Raw genomic sequence first — 14,327 nt, 5'->3', positions numbered from 1 at the left:
TTCTAAAGTTCAACTACTGTTCAATACTCTACCGGATCCAAAGGATGGTTTGTTTGTGTATCACAACCCCACTGAGGACGACACCATCTGATGCACTGTATTTAATGCTACATCTAATGACCCTGGACATTGTGGATAGACAAAGTGCAGCGACCATTGCTGTGAGGCTTACGGAACTTTCTCTTTGGTCATGTGGCGACTACAGACACTGTGTTATCCTTGATACAAATGCAAACTGTGCCCATGAACATTCCACTAAGGAACAGGGGTAAACTTCTCACATATCAATGAGTGCAGTGCGATTAAAATTTTCAGCTCAATGATAAGGGGCCTCCTTGTTATGGCCGAGTCCGAACGGCGTGCCGCAGTGCGACACCTCTTTGGAGAGAAGTTTTACATGGCATAGTACCTCACAAATGTAGCCAGCATTGGGAGGGGAAAACCACCACTGAAAATTTTTCGCGGATTCGAACCCAGACATTCAGCGTCATAGGCGGACATGCTAACCTCTGCGCTACGGTGGCCTTATACGTATGTAGCAAACCAAAAAAACTCTTTCAATAACTGCTTTAATTTTCAACTAAAAAATATAGCCATTATCAAAAAAGTATGAAATTTAGGTGCCAGTTACGGTGAGATTCCTAAGCTTTGTTTATGGAATAATTTTTTTTTTGTCTTAATGAGAAGTCACCTCTGAAATTTGCATAATACTCAAACACCAGGAGGCTATGACTACCGTAACAATTTATGATCAGTTTTGTGTGTATGTGTGTGTGTGTTTAGAATTCCCCCACCAACAAACGCAACTGAGGGTTTTTGGTCACATAGTACGTTTGTAGTCAGTCTAGAAGTAAATGCGGCCGCAAGGTGTTATTTGCCGTCCCCATGCTAACTGGAATCAATGAATTAAAAATTTAATTGCTATGCTTAATTTTAGCCATTTATTTGAATACCATAGCCTTCCTCCCTACCCAACTTAGTTTACCCCCCCCCCAATTTGCCTTGAAATAACCAACCCACCAACAAGAGAGAGAGAGAGAGAGAGAAAAAAAGAAGAAACAAAACACCACTCACTCGTTCGCTCACTTCAACCATTCACTTTGCATTCATAATGCCGCGATGGCGCGAATAGTTTGAAGCTGACAAAGCGATTTCATTTAAGCCTTTTTATGGGAATCCTAATCTGAGGTGGGTGTCTTGTTTGCATTTAAAATATTCTGGCGTTTTTGCGAAATATTTTTTTTTCCTCTCCATTTATTTGTTTAAATTATTCTGTTGGCATTACGTAATTAATTATCAGTCGCGAGGTTTACCAACGGAGGTTATTCATGTCGCTGCAAACTGCATAAGCAGTGATTGCTCTACATTTTCACCATATTTAGTTAATTTTGTTTTTGTTTTTGTTTTTCTCTCCCCTTCCTTTTGAAAGTGTTTTTAGTCCACTGCGGCATAATTACAAAGAACAATTTACAACGATGACGATGGCGATGACAATTACTGTTGCATGCAACCCTGAACAAATGATCGACTTTTCATGCACCATCGCTGCATTATCGGCTCCTTTGAAAAAGCATTTATTTCCTGTCATGATTGAAGTTGTCAAGCACGCAAACATTTTAACCAAATACGTGATCAACTTTAATAAATCTTCATATATGTGAATTATGGAAAAAAGATATTGGGTTGCCCAAAAAGTAATTGCGGATTTTTTAAAAGAAAGTAAATGCATTTTTAATAAAACTTAGAATGAACTTTAAGCAAATATACTTTTTTACACTTTTTTTTCTAAAGCAAGCTAAAAGTAACAGCTGATAACTGACAGAAGAAAGAATGCAATTACAGAGTCACAAGCTGTGAAAAAATTTGTCAACGCCGACTATATGAAAAATCCGCAATTACTTTTTGGGCAACCCAATAATAATTATTATTTGATCTTAATGCAAATTTAATTGGGGGATTTTGAAAGGAAATTGCATGGCAACAAAGTCAAGAGAGATCATAGTGGAGGTGGGAAAAAACTTAGTTTAAGCCATTAATGTCTGGCCCTTGATTTCCGTCCCTGCCCTCGTCCGTCCGTCTGTTGAAATCACCATAATGGTCGAACGCGTACAGCTAACCACTTGAAATTTTGCACAGATACTTAATATTGATGTGGGTTATTGTTGTTGTTGTTGTAGCAGTTTATTGTGTTCTATCTTTCGTCTGCTTGATTCTTGTCTTCTGGCAAGACCCAAGAACTCTGCGACTAAGATGGGGTGCGTCCACAGGGGCTGAGTCGAGTGGGTCTGGCTGGGCAGTTAAACAGGTGACGTGTATCGTGCGGTCCCTGATAACAATCGGGACATACATCTTGCACGCATCAATCCTTGCTCTGTAGGTGTTAAGGCGGTTGCTTCTGCCGGAACGTAATTGAGCCAGAACTACTTTGGTTTGCCGGAGGAGGTCAATTTCTTCAGGTGCAATGGTAAGTGGTCGTTCTCCAAGGACCACATTCACCCGGTAGCTATTTACCGCATCTGCTACCATGTCTGCATGAATACTGTCCAGACCTGCTTGATCTAGAGGTTCCCTCTTGTAGCGCTGAACCTCACGCTCTAGAACATGTATTGGGTTGCCCAAAAAGTAATTGCGGATTTTTCATATAGTCGGCGTTGACAAATTTTTTCACAGCTTGTGACTCTGTAATTGCATTCTTTCTTCTGACAGTTATTAGCTGTTACTTTTAGCTTGCTTTAGAAAAAAAGTGTAAAAAAAAGTATATTTGATTAAAGTTCATTCTAAGTTTTATAAAAAATGCATTTACTTTCTTTTAAAAAATCCGCAATTACTTTTTGGGCAACCCGTCTTTTTAGTTACGTCTTCGCACTGGTAGGATCTATGTCTCCTGATGGAGGTAGTCCACATGAGAACTAAGGAGACAGCCCGTCGCAGTTCGAAGGGCGGCATTCTGACACATCTGAATATTATTCCACTGCGTGTCACAAAGTTGACGTGACCACACTGGTGCTGCATAACTTAGCACAGACCGGTCATCGACTTTACCGCAAGTCACTGTGGCATGTGGGTAGAATGTGCAAGAGCTGTCAAATGTGACGCCAAGTATTTTGGGACATTTGATGGTCGGAATCCTTTCTCCATCGACCATCACAGTCAGCTAGGCAATCACCTCACGCGTATTTGTAGAGAACAATGTGGCTGAAGATTTGGTGGCGGATATCTTCAGATTTCTTGCAGCGAAATATGAGGCAAGTTCGTTGATATCAACAATGGGTTTGGGGGGGCCTGATGCCATAAACGTACCATCGTCCGCATATGATACGATCTCTATGCCGTCTGGAGGATAGGTAGAAGTTAAACAGTGCCGGAGATATCACCCCACGTTGGGGAACTCCCTGTTTCTCTCTACTTTGCTTCGACTTCTTATCCCTAAATTCCACAAATGACTGGCGACCACACAGATAATTCGCGACCCAGCGTTTCGGGCCTTGCTGGATGGACGTATTGGCGATGTCCTCAAATAATTTGGCATGGCTGACCGTGTCGAATGCCTTCGATAGGTCCAGTGCCACGAGGACCGTCCTATCGCTGGCCTGGGCTCAAATCCATGGCAGACGGTTATACGTACCGGATTGACCCGATGGAGTTCTTCATCGGCAAGGGCTATCGCCTCAGTGTATAACTCACTGCTACAACAACAACAACAACTGGCCTGGGCTGATTGAAGCCACGGCAAATGTGTGCGGTGATGGCATACAAAACTGTTGTTGTGCAATGCACTCTTCAAAGTCCATAACCTGATATAGCTCCCATGTAAGCCGGTCTCTCGATCATCACTGTTCGGTTCCTAGAAGCTTTAATTTTTGGTGGTTTGACATAAGTTTGGTATGCAGAATAAAATTCTGCCCTTCCACAAAATTTATTTTGTATAAATTTTTAGCAGAATCCATGGTGGTGGTTTCCCAAGATTCGTCCCGGCCGAACTTAGCGCTCTTCTTTTAGCAAAAGACGAATAAAAAAAAACTTTAGAGAAAAAACGACTAGCTGTAGTTTTTTTTTTTAATTAAAAAAAAATTTTTAAAAATTTAAAAAAATATTTCTCTTCTTAGCCTCTATTCTTTTGCAACAACAAAAATCATTTTCTGAATATTTTATGACCATTAAGCGAATATAAGTGGATTTTAATGGCTTTGACATAAAATCGCACCTGCCGTCAAAAGTAGTAAACTTATCGCCATAAAATTTTTATTATGTTCTTAATAAAGAAACCACCAAATTCGACAAGACGCTTAAGCGGGTTTTAAAAGAATTTTGGGAAATTATTTTGTTCGATTTTTGAAGCCATAAAAATCGCCGACTTTCGACAGAACAATTTTCCCCCAAAAACATGACCTTATATGAAGGGACAGATTTTCATACCACCACCACCACCATAGGATGGGATTATACTAATCTAGTCATTCCATTTGTAACACCCCGAAATATTGATCTAAGACCCCATAAAGTACATATATTCTTGATCAACTCGTCATTCTGAGACGATCAAGCCATGTCCGTCCGTCTGTCTGTAGAAATCGCGATAGCGGTCGAACGCGTAAAGCCAGCCGCTTCAAATTTTGCACAGATACTTCTTATTGATGTAGATAGTTGAAGATTGCAAATGGACCATATCGGTTCAGATTTAGATATAGCTCCCATATAAACAGATCTTCCGATTTGATTTCTTGAGCCTCTGGAACCTGCTATTTTTGTCGGATGTGGCTAAATATTTGCACATAGTGTTCTGTTATGACTTGAACCGTACTACCTAAGTACGGTTCAAATCGGTCTATAACCTGATATAGCTCCCATATAAACCAATCTACTTATCATCCTTGTCCGGTTCCGAGAAACTTTAATGTTTGCTGGTTTGACAGAAGTTTGGTATGTAGAATAAAAGAATGCCCTTCAACCAAATTTATTATGTAAAAATTTTTTAGCAGAATCCATGGTGGTGGGTTCCCAAGATTTGGCCCGGCCGAACTAAGCACCCATGATCGAGAGACCGCTTTAAATAGGAGCTATATCAGGTTATAGACTGATTTGGACCGTATTTGACACAGTTGTTGGAAGTCGTAAAAAAACACCGCAAGCAAAATTTCAGCCAAATCGAAAAAAAATTGCGACTTGTAAGGACTCAAAAAGTCAAATTGGGAAATCGGTTTATATGGGAGATATATCTTAATTAAACCGATACGGCCCATTTGCGATCCCCAACGACCTAAATCAAGAGTTAGTATCTGTGTCAAATTTCAAGCGGCTAGCTTTGCAAACGATATGACAAAATGAAACCTTCGGTGGTGAGCATAATAACAAATCAAGCGATCTAGCGCTGTTATATACGCTGTTAAGTGGGGAAAGCAGACGAGGCAGTGCTTGGAGTGTTTGAGAGAAAGATCCTTCGTAAAATATATATGGACCAATTTGCGTTAAAGAAGAATATAGGCGTCGCATGAACTACGAACTGTATGAGCTGTATGACGACGATGGTAACACGTATCAAAATACAACGGCTATGTTGGCTGTCGTCACAATGAATGAAGAAGGTCCAGCAAAGAAGTCTTTTGAAGGCACACGCAAACCAAAATTGCCAAATTTTGCCCATAAACGTTCCACTTGGTTAGGTTGAAAAGAGGGTGCAGACATACATACACCTAAGCCACCTAATCGGCTTGTTGTGATCTCTAAATACAAAAAAAGTAACATCAAAAAAGAAAATTTTAAGTTTGGAATTCCGTGCTACTTACAAAATCCTTAATTGTTTTCAAATCCCACTCCCCTAAGTTGGTTCATGTCTGGTATTGTGTCCCTGCCTAAGTGGCGATATCTGTTAGACGCAAAAGCCGGGCAATGACAAAAGAAATGCTCCAACGTCTCATCATCTTCCCCGCATACACATGCTATGACTTGCCGCACCGATTTAAGTGAGCTCGTAGTCATATGTGTCCCGTTACGATGCAAATGCAAATTTTGCCCATGAACATTCCACTAAGAAACATGGACAAACTTCTCACATTTCAATGAGTGCAGACCGATTTAAGTTTAAGCTCAATGATAAGAGGCCTCCCATTTATAGCCGAGTCCGAACGGCGTGCCGCAGTGCGACACCTCTTTGGAGAGAAGTTTTACATGACATAGTAAAATAGGAAAACCACCGCTGAAAATTTTTTTCTGATGATCTCGCCAGGATTCGAACCCAGGCGTTCAGCGTCATAGGCGGACATGCTAACCTCTGCGCTACGGTGGCCTCCTGTCCCGTTACAATACCAATAGCTATACTAACCTCCTTCTTACTTCTTTTCAGTAATAGCCACGTCTTCTCGTGATCTGTATCACCCCATAGGATTTTCGCCGTCCTGCCGACCGTTTCACTGTTCCACAATGTTGCATGCGTATTCTACTCCCACTCCCTTAACTCGGACTGCGCCGATCCGAAAGGTTTCGGGTTAACCAAGTTTTTTGACGGCAGTCCTCTGACCTTCACCGCCAAATCGTCTGCACTTTCATTCCCCCATTACTCTGTTATGGCCCCAAACGATGCGGATTGTGCCATCCTCCGAGAGAGCGTTAATCTTCTTCTTACACTACATGACTCTTATGGCCATTTTATTGTCCGTAAAGATGTTCACATTTGACGTCCTCGCATTAGCACCACACCACCTCAAGCATTCCGTGATCGCCGGATCTCCGGCCGCAGTACCGTATTATGATCAGACAGCCTAAAACAGATCTCAGTCCCTGGGTTCTCAATGTAGACCTAAAGGAAGATCCGTATATATCGCAGCTATATCCGAGCTATAGCCCAATCTTGACCATACTCGGTGCGAATCTCAAGAAGCCTAACGCAACTCACTTTGCCAAATTCCAGCGAAATCGGGTAATAAATGCGCCTTTATGGGCCCAAGACCTTAAATCGGGAAATATTTATATATGTGACAGCTATATGCAAGGATGTCGAAAAGCCTAGCATAGGTCACTGTGCCAAATTTCGGCAAAATCGGATTATAAATGAGCCTTTTATGGGCCCAAGACCTCAAATCGGGTTGTTATTGTTGTAGCCACATTTTCATGTGGAGGTGGCGATCCCTGTCAAGCTCCTGTAGGTGAGCAAGATCGTTCCGGTTCAAAGGACCGATCGCCGCGGGAACAAGGTGGCCATTGGTTATTTGAAGGCGCCAATAACCCTCCTCGTCATATCGAGCATCATAGGCACTCAGTATTTGAGCAAGAGCCGGTGGCGCACGGCCTCACACTCAGGATCTCCGCTCAATACTGCTGATGTCCGTGACTCCCGTTACAGCTACTCCGTACGGAGCATTCTACTATCCACAACCTGTGGATGCGCCCGGGAGCTCGCATCTAAGCTTCTTGTGACAGCAACGAACACCGCACAGATCGGACCTCACTGTTCCAGCCCGTGTGATGCTCACAGATATCCCGTGCCGGGGTAGATTAGTCTATATAGAAGCTCGGCACGAATGTTGAAGTGAGCCTAACGTAACACATTGTGCCAAATTTCAACGAATTTGGATAATAAATGTGGTTTTTATGGACCTAAGACCCTAAATCGGCGAATCGGTCTATATGGCAGCTATATCCAAATCTGAACCGATCTGAGCCAAATTGAAGAAAGTAGTCGAAGGGCCTAACACAACTCACGGTTCCAAATTTGAGCAAAATCGGATAATAAATTTGGCTTTAAAGGGCCTAAGACCCTTAATCGGCAGATCGCTGTATATTGGGGCTATATCAAGATATAGTCCTATATAGACTATCTTCGAACTTAATCTGCCTTTGGCAAAAAAAAAGAATCTGTGCAAAGTTTCAGCTATTTATCGCCATATTAAAAGACTGTAGCGTGATTTTAAGAGACAGGCCGCCGGACGGACGGACATGGCTAGATTAGGTTAGATTAGGTTTAAGTGGCAGTCTGCCATCAGGCTCACTTAGACGTTTTCGTCCATTGTGATACCACAGAAACAGAAAAAGGATGGTGCTACCGTTGAACAATCCAGATCGCTTTACAAAGCCCAATAACTTGCGAATGCTCACATCCGCTAAATTGGACAGATTCTGATAGAAATGAGAACCTAAAGTGGAACTCCTTTCGACTGCTGGTGCGGGACACGCACACAGAACACCTTCTGTATGTGTGTCCCGCATAGTCTCTTCTTCTTCGATGTCCTCACAGTTTCTGCAAAAGTCGTTGCTGACAACCTTCAGTCTGTCAGCAGGTTAAGACAGTGACCTGTCATGACGGACACAGAGACTGGGATGTCTGTTCTTGCCAGTGACGGCAAATCGGTAGACCACCTCAAGTTTAGATTAGGCCACATAGTTTTGGAATGCTCACAGCCTTCTCTTTGTGACCATCTATCATTCGTTGTACTTCGGGCCTGGTCCTGTAAACTTAGCTTACATGTCGCTAGAGGCATACGCACAGATTCCAGTATCCCTGGAATGTGTAGGGTAGTTCCTAGTCTCGCAAACTCGTCCGCTTTACAATTCCCTGGAATATCTTTGTGGCCCCGCACCGAGAAAAGGTTGAGAGATCTGCGACAGTCGAGAGCGGTTTTTGTGTTCAGAAATGCGTTCTCCAGCGATCCAATGGCTGCCTGGCTATCTGAGAAGTTAGTTATGCCAATCGTCGTAATGACATTACTTCTTAGCCATTGCACCACTTCCTTAATTGCAAGGATCTCTGCTTGATACACACTGCAGAGGTCGGGTAACCTTTTCGATATGACCAGTTTTAGAACTTTAGAGTACACACCAAAGCCCACCTGGTCGTCTAGTTTGGAACCATCCGTATAGAAGTCTATGTAACTTCTATTACCAGGAATATCGTAGTTCGAATCGGTTTTATTAGGAATAGTGGTAAAGTACTTTTTATCAAAAAGCGGCTCAGGTAGGGTGTAATAACACAGTGTCCGTAGCCCTCACATGACCAAAGAAATGTCCCTTTAGATATCCGCTGCAATTTGTCTAGCCACAATGTCCAGATGCTTTAGTTGTAGCATTAAATTCAGTGCATTAGGTGGTGTCGTCCTCAGGGCGGCTGTGATGCACAAACAAGCAAACCTTTGATCCGGTTGCCTATCAACCAATAGGTGGACATTTGAAGCGCCGTCCACCAGACCACAACACCATATAGCATTATAGGTCTGACAACTGCAGTATATACCCAGTGCATGACGCACAGTCTAAACCACCAACTTTTGCCAATGGTTGGACTTTTGAAGCGCCGTCCACCAGATCACAACACCATATAGCATTAGAGGCCTGATAACTTCAGTATATACCCAATGCATGACACGCGGTCTAAATCCCCAAATTTTGCCAATGGCTCTCTTGCAGGTGTATAAGGCAAGAGTTGCCTTTCGTGCCCTTTCCAAAATGTTGCACTTGAAGTTCAATTTCCTGTCCAGCAAAACTCCTAGGTATTTTGCGCTTACTGTAAATGGAACATTCTCTCCTCACAAGGAGACAGGTGCCACTGATGCAACTTGTATCTCCTTCTGTCTTGCACAAATTTATACCTAGACCACTTTGGACCACTTCGCTGTTGCACTTAGAGTTTCCTGAAGTGTATCTCATAGAGTGCCGGGAAATTTTGAGCCTTTCTCAGCTCGCCCTTATATATTCTTAGCTCAGCCTTATAGATGTGCCAGTCGTTTGGTGTTCTTGTGAATTTCGGCAGATCACCCCTTCCGTTCCGACATCCGAACTTCCCCATATCTAGTAATGTGCATTAGCATCACATCCTACAATGAAGCTCTTCTTCCCTACAGAAGCGGCTTCAACCAGCAACTTAAGGTTTGAAGGCGGCATCTCTGAATCGTGTAGCATATATAGGGAAGCCAACCAGTAGTGAGACTTATTTCAAGGCTGCCTACTACCGAATCTTCAGTGCTTAGCGACGGAAGAAGAAAAACATTTAGACTACTCTTTGCAAGAATACAGGCTCTGTGTATGTCATTCCCCATACCCTTTAGTAGTTTAAATCCTGGAATTCTTGGTCCACCAACCATTCCTCCACACAACCATGATTCCTGGATAAGAACCATGTCAAATCCCCCTGCCATCAGGAGAACCTTTAGTGCCGCCGAAGTAGACTAACAATGGTGAAGATTTATCTGTAGAAAGCGGACCATAGCCAGGATTCAGAACATTCACCACTGTTGTGTTAGCCTCGTCTTCTGATTCCGCCAGGAGTTCATCACCACAAGATTCGTTAGATTTTGTCATGATGACCTTGCGGACATGGCTAGATCGATTTAGATCACGATACACGTATAACATTGTAGGGTGGGAAGTGGATATTTCGGTATGTTGTTGTTGGGTATAAAAACAAATCAGGTGATCTCTAGTCAGGATTCGAACACAGGCATTCAGCGTCATAGACGGACAAGCAAACCTCTGCGATATGGTGGGACACCTCTGCGATATGGTGCCCTCAATTGAAATTAGTCCACATTAACTTTGCTGAGCCTTTGGGTTGAATTTTAGTAAGCTCATATTTTCTGTTTAATTATCTCTCCCACATTCCAATATTTCTTCAATGCTCATGACCATGCCAAATAATGGTCATTGTCGTAATGACCAACATCAATAATGCCCCATAGAAGTCATCCATTCTAAAATCCTTGCCACACAGTCATAACAAATATGGCCAATTTATGGCACAACTCAGTGGGCCATAGCAGCTTGAGTTAATTTCCGTTTTCAATTTTTACTGCAGTTGCATACTGGCAATTTCCCTTCGGCGGAGGTCTTTAGCCTCAGAAAAGGTCATTGGATCAATAATAACCACAAGAATACAACGACATAATGACATTTGTGGGAGAGGGGGGTCGCTAGACTGTCATTTCAATGCAATCAGCCAGCCATGCGTTAGTTAATGAAAAACTATTTTCCAAAAAATCCATTCAAGTGGAAATAGCCTTTTGGCCAATTGTGTGCAACTGTGACAGACAGACATTCAGTAAGTCGGTGGGTCGTTTCGAATCGTTAAAATACTTAGACCTGCCACAGTAGCCAAGTGGCAGCTACAAAATCAGCATCTACATCAGCATAATCTGAAATCTTGATTTGTTGATTTGACAACAGTAACTCCAACTTTGCTTGCCACAACAACACTGCACAACATAACATCGTCAAGTTAACATGACTCTAAGGTCTTTGTCATCATCATCATCATCATCCTCAGCAGCAGCAACAGCAGCACTCACAGCAACATTTGTGTCATAGACAACACTTCGAAGCGGACAAAGAGAATCATAGACGACCTCTAATCTAGACGGCAAATAACAAATCTTTTTTTTTTGGATTTTTTGCCTTTGGCCATTGATATGCGATATTGATATTGTTGCCTCTAAGATAGTTAGGCCAAATGATGTTGCAACATATTTACACTCAGAGAAACATAGACAATTTTTTTTATATTTGAGCTTTAAAAAATTTATTTTCCAAGAAAGGCTTAAAACTCAAAATTGGAAGATATTTCAGTTGTTTAAAACTTCTGAATTAGAGTTTTAAACTCAAAATTGGATAGTAGCCTTAAATTTTTTTCTGGGTGCATAAGCATACCCACCAAAAATAAAAATTAACAAGTAAAAAGGCGTTAAGTTCGGCCGGGCCGTACTTTGGATACCCACCACCTCGGGTATATATGTAAACCACCTCTCATCAAAAATCGGTGAAAATTTCATACCTTATACTCATATACCTCATACCGATCTGAATAATATACGACACGGATGTCGAAAAGCCGAACATAAGTCACTGTGTCAAATTTCAGTGAAATCGGATTATAAATGCGCCTTTTATGGGGCCAAGACTTTAAATCGAGATATCGGTCTACATGGCAGCTATATCGAAATCTGGACCGATTTGGGCCAAGTTGCATAAACATGTCGAAGAGCCTAACACTAACCACTGTCCCAAATTTCGGCGAAATCGGACAATACATGCCTCTTTTATGGGCCCTAAACCTTAAATCCAGAGATCGGTCTATATGGCAGTTATATTCAAATCTGGACCGATCTGGGCAAAATTCAAGAAGGACGTCGAAGAGCCTAACCAAACTCACTGTCTCAAATTTCAGCGACATCGGACAATAAATGCGTCTTTTATGGCCCCAAAACCTAAAACCTAGATATCGGTCTATATGGCAGCTATATCCAAATCTGGACCGATCTGTGCGATATTGCAGAAGTATGTCAAGGGGCTTAACTTAACTCACTGTTCCAAATTTCGGCGACATCGGGCAATAAATGAGCATTTTATGGGCCCAAAACCACAAATCAAGAAATCGGTCTATATGGCAGCTATATCCAAATTTGAACCGATCTGGACCAAATTGAAGAAATATGTCAAAGGGCCTAACACATCTCACTGTCCCAAATTTCAGCAAAATCGGATAATGAATGTGGCTATTATGGACCTTACACCATAAATCGGAGGATCGATCTATATGGCAGCTATATCCAAATCTGGACCGATCTGAGCCAAATTAACGAGGGATGTAGATGGGCCTTACACAATTCACTGCCCCAAATTTCAGCAAATCGGATAATGAATGTGGCTTTTGTGGGCCTAAGACCCTAAACCGGAGGATCGATCTATATGGCAGCTATATCCAAATCTGGACCGATCTGAGCCAAATTAAAGAAACATGTCAAAGGGCCTAAGACAACTCACTGTCCCAAATTTCAGCGAAATCGGACCATAAATGTGGCTTTTATGGGCCTTAGACCCTAAATCGGAGGATCGGTCTATATGGCAGCTATATCCAAATCTGGACCGATCTAAGCCAAATTGACAAAGGATGTCGAAGGGCCTAACACAACTCACCGTCCCAAATTTCAACAAAATCGGATAATAAATGTGGCTTTTATGGGCCTAAGACCCTAAATCGGCGGATCGGTCTATATGGGGGCTATATCAAGATATAGTCCGATATAGCCCATCTTCGAACTTAACCTGCTTATGGACAAAAAAAGAAGCTGTGCAAAATTTCAGCTCAATATCTCTATTTTTAAAGACTGTAGCGTGATTTTAACAGACAGACGGACAGACGGACGGACATGGCTAGATCGTCTTAGATTTTTACGCTGATCAAGAATATATATACTTTATAGGGTCGAAAATGGATATTTCGATGTGTTGCAAACGGAATGACAAAATGAATATACCCCCATCCTTCGGTGGTGGGTATAAAAACATCCCAAACTTGCCACCACCACCACCATCAATGAATGAATTAAGAGTTTCCAAAGTCATCAACTGCAACGGCCAACGGTGACAGCCAATGTTGAACACGATTTATGTCAATACCATTCACAGAGAGTTGTCTGTGGTTCACAATCAATGCATGGAGTTGGAGATGCTGGGGTAAAATAATACCCTGCACCCGCTGTAAACTCCAAACTCCTTAGAGGTCTTAAATTAACGTTAACGACGACTTTAACATGCATAAATAAATTTTTAATGACTGTGGCCGCCAATGGCCTCCCCATTTTTGGCCTTCTTGAATCGCAGTGTGGTGGTCTGCCATGCCAATCGCAGAGGCAAATATTTCCGGAGGATATATTTGCCGATTATGAGCCAATAACATTCCATGGACATGGCAAAAAAAACAAGACAGCAACTCTAAAGTTCAACATTGACCACAAGTGAGTATTGGCAACAAAAAACATTGTCGTTGTCCATAAACACCAATTGTGGCATGCGTTCGTGCCACTGTCACATAACCCAAAAAGTTATTAAGAAAACGCTAATGAAGGTTTTGTTGCTGCTGGCAACAACAGATGTTGTTGCCTCTTTTCCTTTTCCTTTTTTTGTTTTTGATTTTGATTAAATAATTTAAATATTTTTGGCAAAGTTCAAGATCCCATACAGTTGTTGTTGAGTAGATGTTGCTATACACACGATGCAACATTCGTATATGGTCCTTCTCATATGCAAAACAAAACAACAGAGATGAGTACTCCAACATGTGGTTGTGGATAAATACGCGCAACGCTAAGCGCAGTTATTCTGGCGCCTCCTGCCAACCTTCACCTGCTTATTAGATTCTACATGCATATACATTCTACATGCATATACATGCGACGTAACACACATATATGCGATGTGCATAGCTGTTACTGTGTTTGTGTTTGTTTGTTTGTTTGCTTGTTCCGTATAGACTCAAAAGGCTGAACCGATTACCTTGAAATTTTCACAGATTGTGTGGGTTGCTCTGGAAGGAAACATGGGCTATATAATTTTTTGATATCGGAGGGGGG

At 42.0% G+C, this 14,327-nt stretch overlaps 1 protein-coding gene and 1 long non-coding RNA gene across 2 annotated transcripts in view; both read left to right on the top strand.

Annotated features, from left to right (window-relative positions):
* The window catches only part of LOC106094338 (serine-rich adhesin for platelets), a 337,903-nt gene that overhangs the window by 181,940 nt on the left and 141,636 nt on the right, over positions 1 to 14,327 (top strand). The gene's annotated exons all lie outside the window — the stretch shown is intronic.
* LOC106094348 (uncharacterized) lies at positions 1,147 to 1,678 on the top strand. Its single transcript, XR_001222538.1, has 2 exons — positions 1,147 to 1,188; positions 1,430 to 1,678. It is a non-coding gene; the product is annotated as an uncharacterized LOC106094348 (long non-coding RNA).

This window comes from Stomoxys calcitrans, chromosome 5, assembly GCF_963082655.1.
Source record: "Stomoxys calcitrans chromosome 5, idStoCalc2.1, whole genome shotgun sequence".
NCBI classification, from domain to species: Eukaryota; Metazoa; Arthropoda; class Insecta; order Diptera; family Muscidae; genus Stomoxys; species Stomoxys calcitrans.
The sequence above is the reverse complement of the archived record's forward strand: the minus strand, read 5'-3'. Positions and strand labels throughout refer to the sequence as shown.